The sequence below is a fragment of the Apteryx mantelli genome, chromosome Z, assembly GCF_036417845.1.
Source record: "Apteryx mantelli isolate bAptMan1 chromosome Z, bAptMan1.hap1, whole genome shotgun sequence".
In the NCBI taxonomy this organism is placed as follows: Eukaryota; Metazoa; Chordata; class Aves; order Apterygiformes; family Apterygidae; genus Apteryx; species Apteryx mantelli.
The window spans coordinates 62,618,160-62,644,454 of record NC_090020.1 but is presented as its reverse complement, the minus strand read 5'-3'; the positions used below and the strand labels follow the sequence as shown (position 1 = coordinate 62,644,454).

Sequence of the window (26,295 nt, the reverse complement as noted above, 5' to 3'; positions counted from 1 at the left end):
GCTCCTAGGCAAAGGTCTCATAGTCACTTTTTAAATTTTGTGTACCAGAAGTGGGTTTGCTCACTCGCAGTGCTGGCATCATCAGTGCAGCTTCCTCCAGGAAAAGGCTTCCCTTATCTTTTGACCAGGGGGTAACACAATGAGCAAGCCTTTCCTACATTTGCCCTGAGGAACGCTGCCAGCAGTGTCTTGCCCCCAGACAAAGGAAGATCTGAACTACGGATTTTACATTCAGTAGTGATTCTTGCAGTCTAAGTTTTCCTAGCTTCAGGGCCTGCTGGGCAGACTGTTTGATTTGCTTGGTGTTTGGCTGATTCTTTACTTGGACTTTGATTGTATAAAAATATATTAACATTCAGGACTTAGAACTGCTCACAGGTAGCACTTTGTAAAAGATTTAAAGAGAGAGAAATTAGAAGCTTGTCCAAGAATCATGTTGGTCATAATTTGCATGCTCTCCTGGTATTTTTAGTTTTTGTTGTTGCTGTACTTGCTGTTTCTTTTTGCCCTTGTAAAAGTCCTACATTAAATACATAGTCTTGGTTTATCCATTATACTCCATATCTATTGTTATACGCACCTATTGTGAATCTGCTATAAACTGTATCTCTGCATGCCTTCACTTACTTTTCTACTTCAGTGTATCCTGTGCCTCCATCTGATATAATTAATCACTTCACTGAGGGAAAACCTGATATTGATACCCTGCAAATGCTCTGGCAAGTACCCTAACCCAAAGAAAATAATGGACTTGTTGAGAAAGTACCTGCAGGCAGAGGACTGCTTTGGGGGGAATGATTGCCTTCACTTTTCTTTAGGGATTGCTGGAATGACTACAGAATGGGCCAATATTGGCAAATGTCATATAGGCATAGCAGATGTGTTCACTTATCCCCATCAAACACACTGTCAGCCCCACGTTCCTTCCTCTATCCATCTGAAAAAGCATCTCTGCAAGGCAGCCCTGAGCAGTTAAACATCAATGAAAGCTAGACTTGTCTAGTCTTTGCAGTTCTTGTAAGGGAAGAAACATTCAAAAGACTACTGAAAAACTAATGAAAACACTTTTGTTTTGGGCCACAAGCAGAGAAACCTGTAATCAAAGCAGAAGAGCTTCCTTCTATTTTGTCTTCAGCCTACAGAATCAGTGGATAGCTGAGTAAGAACAGTGTGAACTGGCATCATCACCAGTGCACGCGCATGGCTCGGGGCAGAGCTGAACCTGGACGCAGTGCCAAGCAACCTCATGGCATCAGTGATCTCTGAGGAGATGTGCTCCTTGCAGAGAGCTGAAGGCCACAAAAATCTCCTCCCCCACATCTTCCCCACACTTCACATGGGCAGGCCAGATCTACCTAATTAAACAGGCTGTCTTCCAGGAACATCAGGGTTTACCCTGAAAACTGAGGAAACTGGAACTGCCACAAATACTTTTGCTGTAGCAATACTGGCAAAACAATAATGCACATACAAAAGCAAAGCAAAGTGTAAGCATTTTCATGCCCGATCTGAGTGTATCTCAATGTGTTGGTAGCTTTGGCATTTGCTCATCATGCTAGAAGGAAGATTACTGTGCAAGTAAACTAGGTTTGCCTCACTGTCAGTGGAAGTGTGTTGTTACGAGCACAGATACAGAGAAGAACTTTTTCACCTGCCGACATTAGTTTTGAGAAGCCCTGGCAAAAAAAAAAACTCTCTATGGCTGGTGCCTGCTATTCAAAGAATAATACTCGACATGTTAATGCAGGTAGCAAGAGCATTATGAAAGAGCCTTATGTGCAGTTAGATGGATTTGGCTGAATTTAGCTGATATGTAAGGACTGCAAGTTTCTTGCTGGTAAGAAGATACAAATCAATCTTCAGTTCATATAGTCACATGTGAGAGAGCCAGTGTAAACTTGGTTATTTCAAACATACCTTTGAATTTGGCCCACTGTATTTATTTATGCTGAATCTTCCCTTGGGACAGTTTGAAGAATCATCATATTTTGTGGCAGTGTTTTATTTGCAATGGATTACATTGAGAAGGTTGGAGAATTGGAAATAACACCTTGAAGTTTCTTTCATGGTTCTTTTCTTAATGCTTTCCATTCCCTCCCCTTGAATTGTAAAGGCAATTTGCTCAGCCTTTAAAGGAGCAATTACGCCATTGTTTAGCAAAAGCACAATGCCAGAAGTGAGTTACAAGTTAAACAATACCACCTCCTTATTTCAGTGAAATACACATTTATGTCATTTCAAATTTCTGACTTTTAGTTTTCCATTTTTGTAGTTGTAAAGTTTTGGAAGCTGCACTGTAGCTTTTTTGGCTTATGCTTTGCAGAATGCTTCTGCAGTAAAACAACTTAGCTTGACAGTAGCTTCATTTTCCTGTAAAATCAGTCAGAGTACTCATCGAAATGAGACCAGTTCAGGAATGTCCTCACCGTGTTGTCACCTAGCACATAAACTTTATCATTCCTTGTCACGCCAACTGCCTGCTTGCCTATTGCTCTTTCTAATGAGCTCCTAGATGAACACTTGACTGGTTATTGGCTGTGAAATCAGAGTCCCAGATCCTCAGCTGTATGAAAAAAAGTACTGAATCCTCACTGTGGGCTCTACCAATTGCTGCAGGACATAATGAGACTTATGGTGTTTGGACCTTCTTCATAGTGGTTTTGTGAAAGTTTCAGGAAAATGTGATACAAATTTCTTGCGGTTCTTTCATGGCTTCTGCACTTGCATTCATCTCATTTTTAAGAACCAGCTACATAGCTGGAAATATTAAGTTGTCAGCACAAAAGCACCTTAAAGTCATATGCAGGTTAGGTCAAAGCCCCTCCAAAAGGATCACACTGGGGAACAAAGTGACAGGCAGATACCACAGAGGAGGTGAAAACAGGCAAATTAAAATCACCAGCTTTGTTTTCTTAAAGCCTTTCATCCCAATATATGCAAGTGTGTCTGTTCTGTGTTTGGGTATTGTAGTACTGCCTAAGGAGATAAGCAGATGATACACCTTGAAACGTTTTAAAGAACAAGGACTAGAGAGAGGTTATAAACAGTTTTAAAATGAGGTATGGCTCAGACATAAAGCAGAGGACATTTTCATTTTCTCTTTTCCTGCCCAGTTTGCCCATCTCTTTCTCTTCTTCTCCCTTTCCAGGGGAACTCACCGTGTTGAGATTTAAGTACTGATAAAAAGAAGCTTGATTTCATGGAAGGCAGAAGATGCCCTATTATGCCAAGTGTGACTCTGACACCATGGCCCTAATTTTTGGAAGAAAGGAAAATGTGTGGAAAAACTTGCTTACCCTTGCTCAGGGCTCAGCTCTGGCTGGGCTCTAGGCCTTTTTCCAAGAGGGAGAAGAAAAGGGAGGAGTAGGCCAGGCCACTGCTTTTGACTTTTCCAAAGCACCAGGAGGAAGAGAGCCAGTGTATTAATATGATAAAGCACCCTGAAAATAATAGCTGTTACCTCCAATCGCAGCCTTCTGAGCAGTGGGATGGGAGAGAAGGAAAAATCTGGGGTGGTTTGGGAGCAACAAAAGAAGAAATCCTGTCAAAACAAATGGAAGCTTGTTGAGGTCTGGGGAAAGAAAGGTGGCCAGAGTGGGAGAGAATAAAGCTCCTTGCTTAGCTGCACAAGTTTTGATGCTGCTGATCTGTGACTTGCTTGAAGTACAGCTTTTCTGTATTCTTCTGCAAGTATCCTGCCAGACTGTAGGTCCTGTGCTTGACTGGGGGGAACTATTGCAACCGTTGACTGCAATAATCACCTACTGCAATAGTCAAACTGCTCAGATATTTTGATGTGCTTGGGCTGCTGCTTCTAATGCTTGAAAAGCTGCTGCTTTCACTCCTGGAGCCAGACAATGTCATCGCAGAAGTGGGAGAGGGACACTCTGGAATAGTGCATGCAAAGAAAGAGGATGTTAGTCATCGTCACTATGAAGCAGAGATGTTATTGGGAAAAGACTGGTAGACACTGTGAGCTACTTCATTCCCCTGAGTCTGAGGGCAGAGAGCAATCCAAAGATGACAGAATAGTAGAATAATTGCTGGTCTTCATTACTATCACCAAATGTTGTGAAGAGATGTAGAAGACAATTGAAACCAGGTCTTATTTTCCCTCCAGAACTGAGATGCTAACAAAATATAGAGAATGTTCCTGTCAAGTGTAGGATTCCCTCCCACCCTTTCATCTTCCTCCACCACATTTTTATATTTAAGAACAGATTGTGCTTGGGAGAAGATGTCTGTGAAACACCCTGCTCAGTTACACGAGTGACAGTCACAAACACCAAAGCTGGCTGGATACCTTACACACCCAGTTCATCCAAAATGTAATTTAAGCCAGGCCATTTATTCAGTTCAACTACATATAAAGCAGAGCAATTCTGTGCAGGAATGCACAGGATCAGTAAGAAGGCCTTAAGCTGTGTAAATTCATTTTTTCACATGCCTGTTCCACTTGTAGGGAAGTACAGTATGCTGGGGATTTCTTTGTCCAACTGCTTTAAGTAGCTTCAACTTACTATCTGATAGGTAAACGCAATAAATCACAAGCTCATTTAAAGGTAGAGCAAGACAATTTCTCTGATAAGCAAATCAGCCTCCACAAAGTTATTTCCTTTTGATTCAGTCTCATTTGCACACTGAAAAAGCAAATCATGTGGCACTTAATGAAAGAGCACGATAAGGAGTGAATAATACAACAGTTTAATATTTCTTCCATTGCCCATAGATGCAAACAGAAAAAAAAAAAAAACAGATGTTGAGCTGCGTGGTTGGCTAGGCAAAGACAACTACATTATTCTTGGTTTGGACATGAGCTCTTCCTTCTCCTTGCTCTCACCTCATTTCTGTTTTCACCTACCCTGTTTTAGCATGTACCAGCACTAGGGTCTGTAGCGTATCGTTTGTAATCATTTGGGAGGTACTGATCTGGCATAGATGGTGACATCCTCCATTGATTAAAAACAGACAGGGAAAAAGTGAGCCGAGGCCAGCTGTGCAGGGATGGATGGAGCCTGAGGGCAATGTGGAAGGAGCCTCCTGGGTTACAGGGCAGCAGCAACAGACAGGTCAGCATGGTGTTTGGCCCAGGGGTGCTCATATCCAGAGCAGGCAGGAGAGACCAAGGCAGGACAGGGAGCCCATGCAGTCACTTTGCAAAGAGGCATGAACTGCCCTCCTCTGCATCACCTGCCCCAGGCACAGGACTGTCAAGATGGGGACGTCAGGACTGCTGGACACAGCAGTCAGGACTTCCTGGCCATCAAGCCATTCTCTCTGCCTGTCCTGTCAGGTACTAGCTCCTCTGCAACTGAAGAGCTTAGGTTGATGATTAATGAGAATTAAGCCATGCAGAAGGCATAAAACCCCACATTAGAATGCTGGTTTATGACACCATTTATTAGGCAATTGCTCAACATCAAAAAGAGACAGCCCAATGTGGCACTTTCATTACCTGGTTTTATTATACTGAAGGATTTTATAGAGCATGCACTCCCAGCTGGGAAATGTGATTTCTGAATGGCTTCTTCACCCTCCAAGGGTGTTTCCACTCACAGGTTTCTGGAAATGAACCTTGCATTCAGAGCACCTCCAAGAAGACTTTGACTTCTGCATCTGCACAGGAAAGGAGGGGTTGTCACTTGGGAGAGGAAAAGTCATCTCATACCCTCATGTGATTTTGGACGGAAAACCACTCCATCAGTTTCCTTTAGCTCTGAGCTTCCTTAACATATTGACAATCATATTCATTTCCATACTCCTACCATGATATCTTGGTTACATTTCTAGAGGCAGCGTAAGAGCCAAGGAAGAACTCATGTTCACCATCATCCCCCACTGAAAAAGGAAGAAATGGACAAAACGGGTACAGTGATGTTTGAGCCATTTGAGAGCTCAACAGGACAGCACTGCTGACCCAGGAGGAAGGGACATGGCCAAAGAGCAACACTGGCCATGCACAAAATACACTAACGCATTCAAATCTGTAGGTATATGTAAATGTATACATATACATATAGGCATATGCTATAAAACATGAGCTACAGCTAAAAATAGATTTAGAGATAGAAGCAGAGGAACAAACTATAAGGAAGGAGAACAGGGAAAGGAAACTTTGAAAAGGGTAGAGAGGCCTGGCTTAGGCTATTCAAGCGCTACAGAAATGTCACTTTTTGCCACTTTACTTGGCGGGGGGATATAAGAAGGCAAGCATTACATAATGAAACAGATGAAGAATGAGTCATGCTCGTTCTCATGGACAACTACCAACGTCTGCTGAAACAGCTGATATTAAAAGTTTTGTCTGCATAATTACACAGTCCATTGCACTTAGGGTGACAGGAGTTATGAGCAATCAGATCTCATGCTTCAGAGTATGAGTCGATCACACGTGGGAGTCAGAAAGGAATTTCCTTCCGTTGCTCAGCGGAAGGGCTGCTGGTGGTGCTGGTGCCGGTCCCTTGTGGCTGACCTGAGTGGCGTGTGGTTTTCAGCCCACCCGGCTGCGCTCACGCTCTCTGCGACGGCAGGGGAAATGACTGCCTCATTGCGAAATCGTAGCACAGCGAAGACACAGCAGCATGGCCCATGCTGGTTTTGTGGGAGGGGGGGTGGGAGAGAGATGGAGCACAATCTGAATTCGGATTTGAGCCCTGCTGTTCCTAGATTTGGATTCTTTTAAGTGTTTATGCTTGATGTTTCCCAGAGCAAGAGGAGGGGAGGGGCAGACAGGAACCAGGATTTGTCTTGTTGTTCTTTGCCTCCCATCAGTAAATACAGGGGCTTTCAAGTCAGCTTCTCAACGGGAACAGAAATGAACACAGCCCTTTCAAAATATTTCCCTATGGCCACTTGGGTATTTACAGTGGTCTTGGTTCCTTGAAAGAGCACACAGGCAATTTCATCTCACCAAAAAACCCCAGCCATGACCTCACTGCTCCTCTTACAAAGGAGCAGTTCTACTCAGTCATGGCTATTTGACAGTAGCTGCTTGCAGCTCACTTGCCTTTCCTTCCCCAGCCTCTAAATGTTACTGCTAGCTCACAGTCTAAATATGGCCCAGAGACTGGGCTTCCTTTTGTACTTTCTTTTTGCTCTGGAAGAGAGGAATATAAGAAAGACTGGATAACTCGGACAATTCAAAGCGAGTGGTTTCATGTACACAGTATCTTTAACAGCTAGAAAGTTTGGTCACTGATTTGCAACTTTAACTCTTTCCACAGAAAGTTTCATCATGGGTGCTTTTGCATTGAGGACCTTTAAAGTGCAAGGCACTTTTGACCCAAGCAGTATTGCAACACCCTCTCCTTTAAATAGCCATGAGCCCTTATCATTCCCATCCCTCTATTTTATTCCAATGAGACCTTAACCCTCTGCTCCTTTGGCATATTTTGGCAGACAGGGGACTGTTAATTAGCCAGACTTCATTTTTAGTGGAAGTCTGCTGCAAATGCCTTGTTTTTCTAAATCTGTCCTGTTGAGTGATTCATGAGATCCATATTAATACATGGCACAGTACAGCTCCACTGGTTAGCATCCTAAATCTGGCAGATGGCTCAGTAAAAAGATAAGCAGCAGGAGAAAATTCACTTTCAAAAATAGCACTGAGAGAGCAGCATCCATTAGCCTGAAGTTCACAACATAAAGCTACCATGCTATGGCATTTTTGAATACATTGCACTCTCAACTAGGATGCAGGGGAAGATCAAATTTAGAAAAGAAGGACTTTAAATAGAAGTTCAGTTCAAAAATATAGTGTACCCTTTGAAGTTATGTTCCTGTAATAAATTTAGAAAGAAGAGTAGAATAGAAAATTTACTAGCATTCTCAGGTAACAGGCAGCATAGTCAGGTGGACATCCCTGCATATGACATGCTGTTTCAAATACAGACTTCCAGGAAAAACAGGGGCAGGGACCATGTCTTCTTTTTCTGTTTATTATACGGAGCTAAGAACATTGGAGATGTGTGAAAAACTATAAATCTTGATATGTGGGCCATCTGGCTCAGATGGCATGACAGCTCATATCAATAGTTTTGTGTACTCACTGGTTGTCTCCTGGTTTCCAAGTAATGACTATCTCTGTGGCCAAATTTTCAGATCTCCGCTTCCAATGAGGCACACAAATAAGTGCCTATTCAGATGTGCTCTGCTCATAACAGCTTCCATTCTCACATGCCTGGCCAGATTTTTAAAAGCATTTGGCAATAATATCCTATCAATAGCCCAAAGATAGTTGAGAGAGATATTGTGGTCAAAACTTTTCTGGTAGAAAATGTACAGTATCATCCCCAACTTTTAAAATTAATTTCAATCAAGCTAAGTTGTTTACATCAGAATCCAAGAAAGAAAAAACTGCACATGCAAATTAAAAAAGAAAAGGATTATTACTTCTGTTTTGCCTGCAGAAGGGTTTTATTTTTCTGTTCAGTGATATTCCACTGTGAAATTCCATCCAATATTTAGTTTAATTCTGCAAAATGTTCACAACTGAAATGCAATACTGCGTGAAATATTAGCAACACATTACCTCTTGTGAGTTCAAACTACAACAAAAATATTTTCTGCAATCATTCAGATTGCTGAAGATGTTGAAATAATATATTTGTTGTTAACCTAGGCTGATTTTTTTCCCAGTTGTTGGAAAAACTTGTAATTTTTGGAACTACCACAAACCGGAATATCAGTTATTCACATGGCTTGAATATTGCTTTTTTTTAAATCTGTCTCCACTTTTAGATGAATTTATGATGATACAGAGAAAATTTAGTCCCATTCATGTCCCTGAAAATACAATTCTCTGGAAGGGCTAGTGAGAGACAGAACTTTCCACCTCAGCAGGTGATAACCTCTGTCAAGAAGCATGAGGACAGACTGTCATTTTTACTCAGATAATGAAAGTATAATGGTGTCACTATTTAAATATGTCCTGTTCTTACTACTGTATTTAAAAAAAACTTGCTTAAGGAGACAGGATGGATTTTGCATATTATACTTGTCATATTATGGAACAAGATACATGACACTGCATTAGTCATATTCCTTATTGGTGACATTTTCACCAGTTCATTTGGCTGAGTATTTAGACTCTTTTTACATTTAAAAGGAAAAGAAAATTTCCACGTATATTCTCTTTCCAGAGAAAAACAGAACAATGCAATGAACTTTGTTTTGGTGACAGAAACGTGATATTGAATATAGGAAAAATATTTTGTACTGCATTATAATCATTAAACTTCTGTTAATTCTTGTAATATTTCTGACAATTATTTTCCCAGATATAGAATCTGGTCTATGTGTACCTCTAATTGTTTAGTCACTATTTACTCTTTGGGCATAATCTGGAAATCTGCCCATGATTCTTTTAATCATATTAGTTTTCCACTGGCCTGTAAGAATACTGAATATTTGATAAAATTTAGCAACATCTCCTTGTGAAATGCCCAGGGCTTCAGTTCAGAGCCAGGAATCTCTGGTTCTGTGAGTGCAGCACTGAGCACTGGCTCCTGGCTCCACGGCAGGGGTGTGGGAGCCCTGGCAGTCAGGAACTTCCAGTCCCTGGGGAAAATTCAGTTAGAAATTGTCAAAAAGCTACCCATTTCAAAATTATCACTTTTTGAATATCTCTTCATGAGAAAAAAATCAGGTTTTATTTTGAAAAGAAATTTTCTTTGAAATGTTGAGGCTTTCTTTGGCATGAAAATTCTAACTTTCAGATAACTTCATCATTTTGCTGCTTGTGATTTAGTTCCACATTTGTGGACAAATGCACTTTTCTATCGCATAGGATTCTTCTGTGAGGATAAATAAATACCAACTTGTAAAGTAGTCAGATAAAACAGGGCTGCTAGGGCTACCAGAGACAGAAAAGAATAGCTCATCTCATCTATAGTGAAGGTGCATACTGTGTTATGAATAATATACAAATTTGAAAGAACATCATATAAAATGGGAAAATAATAGAATTGCATAAAGGGGAGATAGCAACATAACAGCTTGAATTTCAAGCTTTTGATATTCTTCAGGATGAAGCAGATGACCCACTATTAAAAATATTCATAACCATTCTCAGAAATTTGTTGGATCCACACACGTGCCAAAATCTTTGACTAAAATTAGATTTCAGCTTTCAGTAGCAAATAGATATTTGAGTGCCAGTTGAAAACCTTGTTGGAAGACTAAATTTTGCTGATTTTTCAGAAAGGTTGGGCATCTTCTAAGTCATATTATTTTCATGGGGAGATGTGGGTTCTCAGCATATTTGAAAAATTAAACAGGCTGAGTGTGGAGGTAAGAAACTCATTAGAAAAAGAAGATATTTTAAAAAGTCTTTTCATTGAAAAATGCATGAAACATTGAAATATATTCTCAAATAGAGAGGCAGCAGTGTATAAGCTACACAAATGTGACAGGTAAGAGCTGATCCACTGACCAGGAAAACAAGACTGAAACAGAGATACCACTGAGAAAATTACATCTGTCCAAAATCAGAATGCGATATGTAAGGTATTTGAGTTTGGGCAGGTATAATAAGCATTAGAGGAGATACTGGCTAATTACTCTCCAATTCTTTGACATATGGGCTTGCTATGAATGATATTTATTCAAGAAGTACTGGATAGCATCTCCCCATGAGCCAAAAACTTTGCCTGTGAAAGGGACCATGAAGTACGGAAGACCCCCAGAAAGCAATAGCAAACACATAGATGGTATAATGTCATACAAACCTAATGTACTCAACTTGCGTGTGACAGTTTGGATTTCACATAGGGGAATATATGGTGCACAATGGGCATGTCAAAAAAATACACCTTCTGGAAGCAGGAGGTGACAACCTCAGGCTAAGGTCCCCATGTCCAAGTGGCTTTTGTAACGTGTGCCCTGGCCAGGCGAGGTAGCTCGGTAAGCACCCACCGTGCCCACACAGTGGAGAGCTGGAGGTGTCTGGAGCACCAGGGTGTCTTGCCAGGGAGCTGTGTGGCTCCTCCCGGCCAGACTCAGCAGGGAATTACCTCCTGCATGCTGCTGACAATCAAGATATCAGGACCCTGAAGCAAAAGAGAGTATAAACCAATTGGGCAGTATGAAGGCATCCCAGCCAGGCATTGTCCCCAGAAAAAGTGGTATTGCCTGAGCTCAGTCCTAGAAAACACAGCTAGAAGTGAAGAGTTTGCTTGAGTTTCCCCAACACTAGCAGCTTCACTTCAGTGTAAATTTTTAAAATGAAGGCACAAAAGAAGAAAAAGGGGGTAACAGAAAAAGAGAGAAAATAAAAACAAAAGAAAAAAAGCAGAAAGGCTTTGCAAGAAAGCAGAATCAAGACTACACATGCTGCCTGGCTAAAAAGAGAAGAACTCAAGATGGCACAAGAAAGTCCTGAAAGTTTTCCAAAAGTCAGGGTAAAAAAAGGTGTTAATACATGCAGAGATGAATAGAGCAAGTGAAGATCCCATGGCAAGCACAGACAAAGAGAAGTGCATTGCCAGTACATCCTGCCTTCTCTTCAGGGGCTTCCAAGGACACCAGAAAAGAGAACAAGCAAGTTCATTGAGGAAGAAAAAATTCCATGAACCCACATTGATCCAGGAAGACTGCCCATAGCAAAAATGCCTCTGAATCATACCCGTCTATAAGAAACCTGTCCAAAGGAGTCTATTTCAGCCCGATTACTGACATTACTGGGTAAGGAGCCTTCTGTAGGTGATCAAAACAAGGGGACCCTAATGCAGGGCTCCATGCCTGCAATGGGAATAGTGCCTCTGTGAGCACTGCATGAGAGGGGTCCATGTATGGCTCTGCTGTTGGGTTTGTAAAGCAGGGAATGGAATAGGACAGTTCTGGGAGGACAGCAGGAGCCTGGCTTACAAAATTATTCATGGCACCAACTTCAGAGATTTTTGCTAAGCTCTTTCTTCTTCTCTTTTGCCAACTGAGCTATTTATGAACCTGTCCCCAAACAAGCTATTGCTGATCGCCACTGCTTCTTTCCTCTGCATGCCCTGCAATTCTCCCTCGGGAGAAACTCCCCACCTGAGTGCGGGCCTGCTGCTCTGCAGATGAATGAGACAGTGATGTGTCCTGAATCGTGCCCACACAGTCAGGGCCTGGCCTTGCCAGCTGTACACAAGACAGTGATTTGGCTGATTCATTTTCAATAGCTGCCTGCCTGGAGACAGGCTCCCAACAGATCCTCCATCTAGCTGAGCTGGGGATACCCAGAGTGACTTGGATACCACCTTGCAGGTCGGTATTAACTAACCCATTGCCAGCTACGTTCTTCTTCATGATACTTCCCAGGGGTCAGGTGCACAAGTCGGGCTGTCCTCACACATGGGTCCAGGCTCTGTGAGATCCAAGTCGCAGGGCACTGCGGGTAGCAAGCCCGTAAGCAGCCCAGAGGCTCTGGGCCCCGTGGAAGCAGCTGCTGGGCCTTTCTGAGGGCTGAATTCTGGTCATTTTGTCTGCAACCAAAAGAGTATAACGCAGCTGAGCATCACTCTTGTATCTATTTTAGAGAGACAGGATGTGCAGTGATCATTTGAATTATGGGGCAGGAGAGAAAGTAAGACACTAAAACCAAAGTGTCAGACAGCTAACTTTGGCCAGCCACTTTTGCAGCCTGGGCTCAGATTCAAATCTGAGACTAGCCCTTTATTCTTCATCTCTTCATCATTTCATTTCATGCAACTTCTTCAGCAAGAAGAACTCCTGCCGTGACATGAAGCTGTCTGGATGTCACTGCTCCATTCACATAATCTGGGCTCTCCCCCAATACCAAGGATACACAGTTTTTTTTGTTTTTTTTTGGGGGGGGGGGTTGGTAAGACTGCAAAATGCCAGTTTTTAGGGGGGGTGCAAACAGACTGTAATCTTTAGCAACAATCAGCAATGAGCTTTTGATTCCTATAACTACTTACATTGATTTGTCATGTCTCACAGACTCAAGGCTTTCTTCCCAAGGAGAAGGACAGGAAACATCTTTGCCATCATTGTATTTGTTAATTTTTAAGATGAAAGCTTAGGTTCTCATGTATTTCCTGGTTCCCAGAGCTGGCAAGGAGGGGCTGGGGAAAGAGGAGGCTGGGGAAGGGAATGGGGAGAAACAGAAGAGGCTGCAGAATGGAGGAGCTGCAAAGACTCACTCTGGTTGCTGATGATGGGACTTTATGGAAAAGTTGAGATGAAAAGATTATTCATTGCTGCAGCTTTGCTGATATACTTTTGGATGTTCCCAGACTTACTTATGTCATGATGGCAGAAGGGACTTCTTCACCTCACTATCTGACTTGTATGTTTAAATGCAGATTGTATTAGGTGTTGAGAAGTGCTTCATCTAAAAATTGAATAATCACTGGGCTAATACCTTATCCTAGAAGAAGCTGGGAAACAGTTTGTTCCAAGTCCCTAGGTCATGTGTTTTCTTAGAAGATAATTTAGAAATTTCCAGACTGACTAAGACTGTGCTCAACTCAGGGACATTAAATAGCAGCAAGCTGTAGACCGTGACCCACTTGCTATCAGTCATATTATCTGGTTTAAAAGAAAACAAGAAGCTGTCACATGGTATATTTTAGTATCACTTCTTCACTGTAGGATTGCATGAAAGCACTAGTTCCTTGGAGCATTATAGTACAAGAGGTAAATGCCAGGCAGCTAAGTGATTTCACAGCTTGCTAAGGTATAGAGACTGCACTTGTTTCTTACAGCTGCAATGAAAATAGAATGCCTTGTTTATTTATATATGGAATAACAGAATAGGGAGGTAAGGGGAAACACCACTAAAGAACTACCCAAAGCAATAGATTTCTCCTCTTATTAATAGAAGTTATATGGAATTAAACAGAATCACAGAGTGATAGCACAGATCAGTCCTCCTGTCCATCACAAACTGCACTGCATTGGTGCAGTCGGGCTTGTTCATAGAGGCTGCCTTGGGAATGTATAACTGTTCCCCACAGAACAGGACTCCCTTCTCTGGGCTGTCCTCTAGGATCCTTTCCCAGAGGCTGCTGCACAGCCCTATTTCCTAGAGTTTTTACTCCAGGCTTCTTATGGTTTGTATTCTAGCTCCATAGTCAATCTTTTTTTTCCTGTTTTCTAGCAATGAGTGCTCTCAAATACTTATCAGACTTTATTTCCTAATCAGGGAGGTGTAGGCAGTACAACATGCACAATGCCAATAATGTGGTTTTATCTGTGGCTTATGGATGTTTATTTTAGTATCTGCCAAAACTGTGATTTTTTTTCCTGCTTGGCATAATGCTTTGGCAGTCTTGTGACATCAAAAAGAGAGATAGCTAAACCTCATCTATGCCTCAATGAAAATCAAAAGATAACACTCCTTTGTAAACTTGGAAAGCTGTTACCACTCAGTGCTACACAAAAATTACAAAATAGAGAACAGCATAAACCAAAGATTAATTTGATTTGAAAGTTTCGATTTAAAATATGGGGATCCCATTCTATTGATGCATATGTATTTGATGGGAAGGTTTTAGCAACGTGTTTTATCAAGTAAACAGTAGCAAGTTAAGACAGAAGCAAAGTGTTTCTGTTCCACTGACGTCTAAATAGTAAATCTTCATGTGTAGCAGTGAGTTATGAATGGCTTTCATGTTTTGAAACTTCACAATGCTCTTAAATTTTAAATTGCCTGTATTTAAGGAGACTTTTAAAACTAAAATGAAACTATGAAAGCCCCTTTCCAGCACACCTACAAAAATATTAGTGTTCTGTTTTTAAGATCACATAACAGTATAACTTTGCTAACAAACACTAGTTTTACCAATATATGTAAAAAGACTATATTTTAAAGAATTTCAACCTCACTGATGAATATTCTGCAGTTCTAAAAGTTCACTTTCAGTTTTTTAATTTTTTGTCATCTAGGGATATTATTTGAAACTGAGGTCTCGGATGAGTTCCAAATGTGAGTATTGAAAAAGAGAAATAGAAGACTTAACTTACCTAGCAATGGAGAAATTAGTTATGTCTACTTGTCAAACTGTTTTCAATTTTGAATATATATACAGAAGGCAACATTCAAAATTTCCAGTTTCATGTGCTGAAATACCTCTTGCAAGTGTGTCTGCATTTTTCAGAGTAATGATGTGGGGAAAAAGGTGATAAAGATACCCAACAGACAGATTCCATTCATAACAATAAATACATGACATGAAAAACCTAGCAAAGCATTGTAACAAAATCTGCTCATTCAGGGCAGAGGACAAGCAGAGTATCAGAATAATGGAGTTTCATCCAAACTGTGTCCTCATTAAGTACCTGAATCTGCAAAACACTGAAGTAGGTGAAGATCTTGGGACACTTACGGAAAATGTCTCCTACTCTGTGTGATGTTTTTGTCTCCTTCCTACAGAGCTACCATGTGGGCCCATGTGTGGCAAAGGAGAGTGACTGTGGATGCTAAAAATGGACCTTTCTTCCATACAAATAAAGGTAATTCCAGATAAAAGAAGCCCTCTGAGAGACACGGGCAAGAGAAAAAAATAACACAGAGAGCATACCAGCATGCATAACATGAGGTTGTCTAAACAAAACTTTTGAAGATGTTAGATATTTGATGGTCATATTTTCACAAAACCACCCCCTTTTCCTAGCCCCACCTGTTTGGGCAGTTTAACCACTCCACTTGCGTTGCTCAGTGTCTCACATTCAGACCTTACTGTAAAGGTCCTAAGCTGTTTTGCAGGGGCAGTTCATATTTCATCAGTTCCAAGCACAAATAACAGGAACTCACATTGCTGTGGTAATTACCACAATATCTCACAAGTGCCTATTTCAGAGCTGCAAAATATTGCTGCTGTTTTTTTTTAAAGAGTTGCTACTTGTGACCTGCAAACCTATGTTCCAAACAAGGACATGCTCTGGACATGCTTTGAGAGTTGGTAGAAAGTATCTCCCAACTATATTGTTTTCAGCTGCTCTACCTCCATCCTCTGGTATTTTGGCATGCAGCTTTCTAGCCAGTTATTGTCCACTAATATTTCTGCGTGAAACCTTCAATACTCTATTTAGAAACTTTCCTTTTGAACAAGGCACATGAATCTGAGAAAGTGCATCTTGTGAACAGTTAGAGGTGAAAGAGATTTATCAGGTCAAGTGCACAGCAGAAGGACAAGAGGTCACAGTCACAAGTTGCAGAAAGGGACATTCCAGTTGGACATAAGAGGAAAAAAAATCACCGTAATAGTGGTTTAAGCACTGGAACAGGTTGCCCAGAGATGATGTGAAATCTTCATCCTTGGAGGTCTCCAAAATGTGATTGAACAAGGTCCTGAGCAAACTGAGCTCACTTTGAAGTTAGTCGAGGCTGGACTAGATGTCCAAAGCAGATGGTAAGAGCAAAATCTTGGTTCTTTTGCATTCAGTGGGAGTTTTAAATTTTGATTTTAATTAAATAAGGTTCATCCTATATTTTAGGGTGTTGTAAAAATGAACATTTTTTTTCTGATTTATAAGACAGCAGTGTATACTTACTATTGCACCAATTAATTTTTAGGCAGTAATGCTTAGTTTCGTATCTACATCTAGATCTGCCATACTTCTTGCAAGCTTAATATTTGTACCTGCAAATATTTTTTCTGACAAGTTTTAGTTAACATTTTTTGAAATTAATCTCATTTTTATTATTTTATAACTAAGTCTGCAAGCATGTAGTGTGTCTATGTCTGTGTCTCCATGTCTGATTTCTCAGTCCAATTTCTGTTTACAGTTCTGTTCATTTCTTTCTCTGGAAGATCTCCATAAGATATCATTTTTAAACTCTGCATGTTTATTAACTAAGGCTGGACTTAACCCTATTCTCTGAACCCCTCTCTAGTTTTATCTGTTCTGTGTCTGGGCTCCCAATTTTACTGAGATATCAGTTAAGTTTCTGCTGGCAAAATTTCTGTATGTTCTTAATCATGACTCTTGTTCAGTCATTCTATTAGTGAAAATGCCAGTGCAGAACATGCGCTAAAATATGTTCTGCTAGTATGTGACTTCCCAAAATGGTGATAGGCCACTAGACCAGTTTGGCTGCCTCAGTGATCTGCTTTTACTATATCTGAATTTCTTTTATTATATATATGCAAAATTAGATCTGTAACTATGGCTCCTATTATCCCTCCCATTCTAATCTAGTGACAGATGTTCCCTCTGGCATTTGGTTGCTTTTAGGTAGAAGATAAGAAAGATAAGTTTAGGAAGATAAATTATTAGCTTGGATTGTCAACACACCATCACCTGATAATGAGTAGAAGGGCCAGATGATCAGCAGAAGTGGAAAAGGAAATTGCTATACCTGTATACATTTAGATTACAGCACGGGTGAAACAGTACATGTGAGCACATATATGGAAAATCAGCAGAGAGCTGCCTGAGGGGTGGATATATGTGCTCAGCAACATTACCTAGAGAAATCAATTTAGCAGGAAAAATAAAGGAAAAAGGCTTATAGTAAAAAAATAAAAAAAAAAAGGGAAGTCAAAATGGAATTTGTTTTTTGTATCAACTAGCTCAGTTTCAGTTTTTTCCCCTTGCAGATTTCTTTCACGCTTACTTGACACAAACTGTTTGGGAGATACTGGATGTGTCTGAGATTGCTAGGAGGCCTGAATAGCTCCTTATATTGGAAAATGTGGTTTTGGCTTAAGCAGGGGCAGTTTAGGTCATTCTGTAGCGTTTATGTGTAGGACCATAAAGAAACACCCGAAGAAGTTATATGAAGCCACAAAAGACTCTCACAGAAGCTGTTCCAAATATGCAATTATTCTAAGAAAATGTGAAAACAGGGCTCTGCTTCCAAAAACAGTTAGATGCAGAACAGAACCAAGCAGGCGAATATGGATAGGTACTTGCTGTCACCCGTTTGGCCTTAGCAATCACATTGAGGCAAACCATCATACCATAGTTTTGCATATTGAAGCTGGAGTGCTGGTTCCAGTATAAGAGGAGGAGGGAGAAATATTAAGAATATTTTTTTCCTGTTTTAACACTCCATAGAGAATGAAACAATTTATAAAGATCCTTACAGCAACTTCTTAATAACACAGCACACAGCTGAAATAAAAATCACCAGACTTAAATCAAGCCTTCTGTGAACTGAACCTCTAGGCTAAACTGAATCTGGCCAGTACAGATTTCTGTCTGAAATATGCTTCTCCAGCTGGCCTAAATTCTTCTGTGCTTCAGTATGTTTCTGCTTAGACTAAGGAAAGTCTTTATAGGTTCACCAGACTGCTATCCAAGCCAAACTTCCAGCTTAAACTCTTTCAAAGCTGGGGCAAACTACATAGCTCTTCCACCTCACCTTTAAATAAACCATCAGTTATCAACCACCTGCAGAGGCAAACCACACTTTCACACTAGTATACTGCTTTTAACCTCTTAACAAGAAAATAAGAAAGCGTGGGAAGCATTAAATCAGAGATGCTGCTATAGACCTGGTAGGCCCATATAAATTACTTTTTGAGCTTATTCTCATGGTCCCCCCTGGGGCTGGAATATCCTGCTCACTTTTCTGCTGCAGGCCCTTAGGGCACATCCACAGCATTTGAGGCATGTCTGCGCTGCAAACAGCTCTCCTACAAGCCACCATGGCATGTCTCCCTAGGCCCTTTTAGTACTTGCACTAGCTCTAATTTATCTGCACCACTTCATCGCACCATGAAGAGCTACAGAAAGGCTCTCACCTGAGTTACCTCATGGTCTCTAGCCTCTCATAGCAAAAAAAAACAGGGCAAAGAGGGAGAGGGAATGTGAACCAGAGACCAGTTCTCAAAGTTCGCAACCCTTCATTCCCACTGCCCCTCTCAGGCAGTGGCAGCACCTGTATATGCCTATACCTGGCATCCCACACAGGTTTGATTGGCTGGCATCCACTTCCACAGACATGTGTATGTGCATGCATTTGTGCACATGTGCATACGTGTATATGCATATGCAGAAGGGTAATTTTCAAGAGAAGGTTCTTCCTTGGGTTGCTGAGTCTGGAAACAAGCCACTCAGTGTCAAGTAAAATGTGCTTCATTCCCAACAAGAAATTAAAAAATTATTGCTATCCAGGACAGCACATGTTTGATTTTCTCACTTGCACAGGCCATTGGCAAAGAGGCCTCAGAGCCAGCTCTGTGGCCCCCTGCTCTTTCAGAAGCCATTCAGAGCATTGGACAGGGTGAACTCTTGTCTCGCATTCTCCACTCTGGCATATTCTGGAGCCAGCACCTAAAAGGAAGCCAGATCTAAACAGGCTGGGATGAAGATGGCAATGGAAGACAAGCAGTGTTTAAAAAACTTCTTACTTAGTGCTGGAAACCTCCAAACTGACATGTGTTGGAACTAGCAGCAATTTGCCCAAGAAAACACAAACCCCTCAAAAAAACAGGTTTCATCCTGTCCCTTCAGATCAACCTCCAAATCAAAACTGACAGCTCTCTGCCTCAGCAATCCAGACAAATGACCTAGAAGGAAAAGGGTAATAGAGTCGCTACAGGGAAATATGGGGAAAACAAAAACAACATAATGGCCTGTCTAAGGTTGTGAAGCCTTTCTGTCATTGTCATTTTCACCTGTCTGGTGTTCCCATCCCTTGGGCTCATAGACCACTGTATGATCAAGTCTATGGGAGGGCTGGCTCTGGAGATGATCCAGAGAAAGCTGGCAAAGCCTTTTTTCAAACACTGGTCTGGATCAAATGCACTGAAGAACCCCATGCCTTCTGAACTGGGCCGATGCCTGGAAAAAGGGATACCTCCTCCTCCTTCTCCAGAAGGGTGAAGAACCAAATGAGAGTAAACATGAAGTATCTTAGGACAAAGTGGTTTGGGTTGGAAGTCACTAGTCATGGCCCCAGGGCCTGGCGTGGGTGCCTGAGCATGAAGGAGGGTGCAGGGAGTGGGGCAGATGCTGTTTGCAAAGCTGATTGTCGTTCATGTAGTCATGTCCTCCAGCGCGTATAACTCCTGCACCCACAAATGCACGCTGCAACATGCTGGCTCCAAGAGTGCTGACAAGGAAAAGGGAACTGGTACACATCACAGATGCAGGGATGCAGGAGGGCTTGCCTCTGTGTGAGACGATACACAGACACACACACACACGTGCGTGCACATACACCAGCTCCAACAAGACCACATGGGTTTCCAGTAAGGCCTTCCTTTTGCCATCAGAAGGTCAGAGGTAGAGGGCAACAGCTGCTGTGTGAGTGGACTATAGCTAGTGCCATCAAGAGCAAGCCTGTGCAGGAGGTAACAGGTGCCTGGTTCTTGTGCCATATTGCTCAGGCTGTTTCAGAGGCTGTTTCTTGATTTTGAACTTTAGAGGTGCTTTTGCAGGGGAAGGCCAGTGCCACACCATCACCCCTCTGCCTTAACCTGTCAGACTGTCCCCCCATGACAAGCCAGAGCAGTATGGGCTGCACAGACCTGAGCTATCTCAGCCCTCTGGCATTGCATCTCTGCCATAGGAAGGGAAGGGAAAGGGTGTCTGAGGAAAGGCCCTCTGGAGGTAACAAAGTCCATGCCTCATGAAGGATGTTTTATATCCTTGTAAAAATCACTTGTGTCTGGCTTTTCTCCACACACGGGCATGTCCATTCTTGCACAGTGGCTGTTGGCAGCACTGCTTCTTGTTCGTAACCGGTGCAGCAGGGTCTGCCAAGCAGCGGTGCCTGGCGGAGGAAGGGTAGCTGGGCGAGATACTAGAGCACTCTGTGGGCAGCAGTCCTGACTGTGAAAGCAGCCAGAGGAGGAAAACAGAGTGTCAGGAGCATGCACCTAGTCAGCAGGGGCTGCTTATGGCTACTGTGAATGGCCTATGCCATACCAGAAGACTGTGGCATTGCTAGCGCCTGGATAGAGCTGCGCATCTTGGCAGCACTGGGCTTGGTGCTCCACAGCCGTGCCAGAGCGGGGAACCCGGCTGTGCTGTCTATGCAAAGCAACGCAACGGTGATACAAGCACTCTGATGGTGTGCACAGACTCAGCCTCCAGGAGCAGTTTGCTGGTAGCTCTTCCATAGCGAGAACCCCATGGGGGTTCATGAGTGGAGAAGTGGCTGGTCTCCTGAGGAGCGCTCTGTGGCTGTGGCAGCATGACCCTACCAGTAAATGTCAGGGCTGCTTCTCTGTGCCATGGAGATGTCAAGGAGGGCATGGAGATGCTCTGGTTTGGAGATGGAGGCTGTGCTGGCCTGTTTTGTGGGACATGTTGATAAAACCCAGCCACTCTGACAGGGCCATTCCCAGGGGTGAGGCTCTGGAGGACTGCACAAGGCCTGGACGTTTCCGCCCAGATTTGCGCTTGGGTATTTCCCCCATAGCCTGGATGTGATCCAGGACAGGACTACTGGACCTCCCAGAGCTGTGGGGGGTGCTCTGACAATGCAGATGAAGCCATGAAGCTGTGGTACCGCGTTCATGGCATCACAGCCTTTCTTAGTGACCTTGAGCCACTTTGTTCCTTTTGCCTCAGGTTCTCAGCTATAAAAGAGAAATAAATATGCCTTATGTCTCAAGGATACTCTGAGATGAAGCCTGTTAATTACTGTAACATTCACAGTTATTATGGTAATGGAGACTATATGAGCAGATAAGAAATTCTGCTCTGTTTAAGTAGAGAAAAACATCATGAAACAGTTATCAACAGAAACTGAATATCTTCTTTTCTCTACAGCGCAAATTGTCCAGCCCTCTGATCTAAGTAAGCGTATTCCGTATTAGCTCATTCATAGCTGCTGCATGGAAATAAGCCCTTCAGCAGGACTGTATGTTAATGTTATAGCATGGACAAATGTGATTTCTGTCTGCTCCGACTCCAAGTTAAAAAGCAATGGGGCTGTACTAGTGCAGGTAAATCCTGTGTGTAAACCCCAAAAGCAAAATGGGTCTACCTGCCATAAATGGTATGAACGCAACGTGCTCCAGAGTTCGGTGACTAAACCATTTCATTTCCCTGGCCTTCACACCCAAAGCCAGCCAGCTTTCTGCAGAAAGCGCCTGCTTTCTCTTCCACTCCAACACAGCAACTGCCAATGCTGGGGAAAGTTGTTTGAGGCTGCAAAAAAAGAAGCAAGTGAGAGAGAAGGAAACATAGTTCTTATATGCTTACAATTGCCTTTCATTAACTTCTGTTCTTATATTGCAGTGCCTTTTATTGAAGTCAGAGGAAGCCATCCTTAAAAAACAAAATAATGTTTAAAGAAAGGCTGTTTGCCTTCACACCAGGCTGATTTTTTTAGAGTTTGTTTCTCTATATCTGAAGCCAGTCATTGATAATAGGAACCCTGGCACTGACCCCCTCTCTGAAGTGAGTGGCATCGGCAGCTGGTGCTAGAGTTTACAAAGGGGAACAAATCCTTCAGTCTGTGTTCAGGCACAGCTCCATCTCTGTGGGCTGCAGGGTTTGTCCTAACCTATTTTTTCATGTTCCTCCAGTGTTTTAAAGTTCCAAATGCTCCTCAAAAGATTCCCACTTTTGAAAAGATGATATCTAATTGACAGAAGTCTTTAGCTGATAATGTATATTTCTGAATAATCTGCTGGCATTTTTTCAGGAAGAAATATGATCTGATGCAAGTAAGTGCTTAAGGATTTTTTTTTTTAAGAAATGTTAATCTTTTTATTATCAGATACCTAGGAGGATCATTAAGAGTATTTTTTCTCTTCCAAAATCTCTACTGCCAGCACATTTTGTGAGAAGAAAAATTTCCTTACTCTTTAAAAGACCAGTGGTTAGACCTCCCCTTCTAATCCAGAAGACCTCTGACATAAGGACATTTCCTTGTTTAATACATTACTAAAGTATGCTGTTGACAGATACTCTGCCAGTACTGATTTCCCCTGGGAAAGTGTAGTAGTATAGACTTCCTTCCTCATCTTAGAAAAAAACCCACTGAAATGTGTTTTTCCAGGCAGCTGGTCAAGGAAGCAGGTGTCCGGCTTATAAGAAAGTCTGCAAGTTCTGCATCACAGCCCCCTTCTTCCACTTGCTCAGCTGATGTCAATACCCCAGTCTTGTACTGAGACCATTCCTTGTGTGAGTAAGAAAATACTTCCTTGTTATCCTAAGGCACAATTAGGCTATGCTATATATAATTTGATAGTCATTTCTTCTTCAAGCCATAAAAACAACTTCTAGTTCATGTTGTCTTTATTTCCTGCCACAACTATCTGTCATTTGTGGAAGCTAATGCCTCTCTGCAAGTTGTCTGGCTGCTTGGTTTGGATTGTTTTCAGGCTTGGCTGTTTTTTCTAATTTTGCATATCTCCTTCCCTGCCTTCCCCTTCTCCTTTCCTCCCCTGCAGCAGTGGTAATCTATCATTTACATTTATCCCTCTTGACTACTGCACTAGTTTCCCCCTTTCATTTCCAGATCAGAACCAAAATCCCCATCTGTGTATTTAAAACCTCCATGGACCTGCTTTCCTCAGATGCTGTGCTTCACTGTGCTCACCCTCACCCACTCCTGCTCAGCCCGTGCCAGCCTCCTCACTCTGCCGCAGCACAATGTTCCCTTGTTGGAGCGACAGCCGCCTGCTTCGCCGCTCCTGCCATCTGGAGCAACCTCCCCACGTCCCTCTGTTCCGCCGGGTCCTGCAGCGCCTGTGCCTATAAACCCAGCCGTACGCCCTTTGCTTCACAATTAATTTCTTTCCTCCCTCCACTGTTTTTCAGGATGGAAATCAGTCATTATTTCTGCACCCTGTGTAGCTTTTTAGAAAGCAGTCTGAATCGGATGCTCCGCAGAATGAAATGAGATCATGTTGTATTTCATTGTCTTAAGGACTGTTTGGCAGGCAGGTACAACATTGTACACCATGGAAACAGCCGATGGAAAGGAAGATGTTATAAATACATGCACAACACAGAAGTCACTTAGAACATCACTGTTCGCAAGGGTTACTTCATGGCATTATCATTTACTTCCTTTTCTTATTTCCTTCTTTTATATACTCCACATTTCCAAAGAGGAATTAAAAATGGCAGCTTCTCAGATTTGGGGTAATATTTGTCAAAAGTCAGATTTATAATGGTGATTATTGTATGCAGGTGGTTTCCTTCAGCAAGGGCTCTAAGTGCCTTTTTTTTTTCAGTGGATAGTGTGAAATAAATCCCTAAGAATACAGCAAAAGGAAATAAAAATGAAGGGAGAAGATAAAAGCAAGTGACATACAGACTCAAAGAAACAGATTTACCATCACAAACAAAGCAGGAAAATCCTATTAGTGTCCATGGAAAACACCAACAATAAAGTAAGAGCTTAGCTTGCCATTTTGCCTTATTTGATAACTTTTAAAAATATAGTTGCTCAGGGAGCTACTTCAGACTGGATTCCTGCAGGTCTGTCTTTTGTCCCCAAACCTCTACCTACTATCAAAGTAAACTAGCTCCCCTCATACTTGTAGTCATCCTCACCAGTTAAGAGAGAGCACATTCAGTGCTTAGCCCCAGCTAAGACTGGCCACATGTAGCCAAGACACGTATGCCAGCTGGAGCGGCAGGATAGGCTTGTGATCAGTTAACGGGTCATTGCCAAATGCTTAAGGGGACTTCTTATGTTTTTAGTATGAGTTGGATCATTAATTTTGATCTCTCTTTTGCCTGTCTACTCACTTCCACAACACTTGGAATAATTTATTTATCTTTAAGACTTCTACCCCTCTTTCAAATATGGCTACTACTGGCCAATGGGCTTAAAACTTATTAGAGGAGAACTGGCAGAAAAACGGACAAAGATAGTTAACGAGATCCCCTAAGGCTTGTTCTGTGAGGAAACCATGCTGAAAACATAACTACTGCACAGATGGCACTACCATTTTACATTTATTTTAGAGTTCCTCACTGAACAATTTTGACACCTCAGCATGTGGGCCCCAGCAGTTATATCCTCAAGGTTTAATAAGAATATGTGTGAAGAAAGGAAGGCAGGATATCGTCTGTTCATGTAGTGAAGTGAGATACTGGAAACTGGGTCTGGATCTTGGGCTTAGGGCTAGATATGAAAAATGACTTGTATTTTTAAAAAGATGTAGGTGAGCTTTACTCCCATGCTGCAGTCCAAAGCCTACCTGGCCAGTTTAAACTCACAAGACCCTCTCTTATCTGAGCTGCAATTTGCATTGATGCTAACAGGTCTACCTACAGGGTATGTCTCAGTCTGACTGATCTGAATATTGATGGCTACATCGATACTAGGAGAACTTTCCAGTTCCTGGGTGCTGATGGATGATCCAGACTTGGCCCTTTGCCACAGCAGGGTGAGATGTGGTCACAGACCAGCCACCCAGGGGAAACCCAGATGTGCGCCACAGTGGAAGATACAGTACACTTCGGCAAGGTGCCTAAAGTTGGGATTTGAGTCCTGGTCCAGGAACAGAGTGTGGTGAATAAGCTGAATACACTATGTGCCTCTCTGGATATGCACTTTAACCTCTTCATTCCTCATATCACTCTTTATAAAAATATAGAGATGTCTCTAAGCCTGTATTTTTACTGTGCCTAATACAATCATACCTTGATGCTGTTTGGGCCTTTTGCATGCTACTTTAATAAATAAAAAGCAGAGTAATATTACACATTGCTAGTGACAGAGAAGTATCCATATGTATGATGTGTAGTGATTCAAATCTGTAGTTCCAGCTTTGAAACCAATCTGTGTAGCTGTGCCATATACAATTTCTAATCAACAACACTTACATGACGAGTGGTAAGAAGAAAGGAAGGGTGCTTGCCAAAGCTGAATGGCAAAGTGGGATAAACTCTTACCAACATTTCTGAGAGCCTGGGCAGACTCCCTGCTGGTCTCTTTCAATACAGTCAAGACGATTCTGCTGAGCTAGGTAAATCACAACAGGAACATTTGTTCTTCCTTAAGAACCAGTGCATACATGTGACAAAGCACCAGGAAGCAGACAATGATATTCTACTGAATGGCCATCAGTACAACATATGTCCAGCCTGCTTGTCACTTATTTGCAGCTTGAGTACATAGAGTAATCATAGGTTGTGTGCGCTTGGTCATCTTCCATGAAACTCTAGTGGATAACAGAATTAGAACTCCAGTGAGCTAAAAACACCAGCTTCAGCCAATGTTTTGTAAAATTGTTGGCCTGTTGCAGTTTATATGCAAATCAAATTCTCTAACTAACTCTAAGTTTAATATGTCACATAAGTGGTTTGCATGATGTCTGCACAAAGAATGGGTTTCTCATTTATTTGGAAAGAAAGCTCATGATATGTTCCATTTCCTATCAGAATTGCCTTTTACGAGTGATTTTCAATGACAGTCTTGAT

At 42.0% G+C, this 26,295-nt stretch overlaps 1 long non-coding RNA gene across 5 annotated transcripts in view; it reads right to left on the bottom strand.

Annotated features, from left to right (window-relative positions):
- LOC136995334 (uncharacterized) overlaps window positions 1-26,295 on the bottom strand; it is a 170,280-nt gene that overhangs the window by 66,892 nt on the left and 77,093 nt on the right. The window contains exons 3-4 of one of the 5 annotated variants that reach the window (XR_010886906.1): window positions 21,893-22,056; window positions 5,456-5,616 (exon numbers count right to left, since the gene is read on the bottom strand). The exons of 2 other annotated variants lie outside the window; for them this stretch is intronic. This is a non-coding gene — a long non-coding RNA (uncharacterized lncRNA). Of the gene's footprint in view, window positions 1-4,688; window positions 5,617-21,892; window positions 22,057-26,295 lie in introns of those variants that run through there. 2 more of the 5 variants (XR_010886903.1, XR_010886905.1) reach the window with 2 other exon arrangements.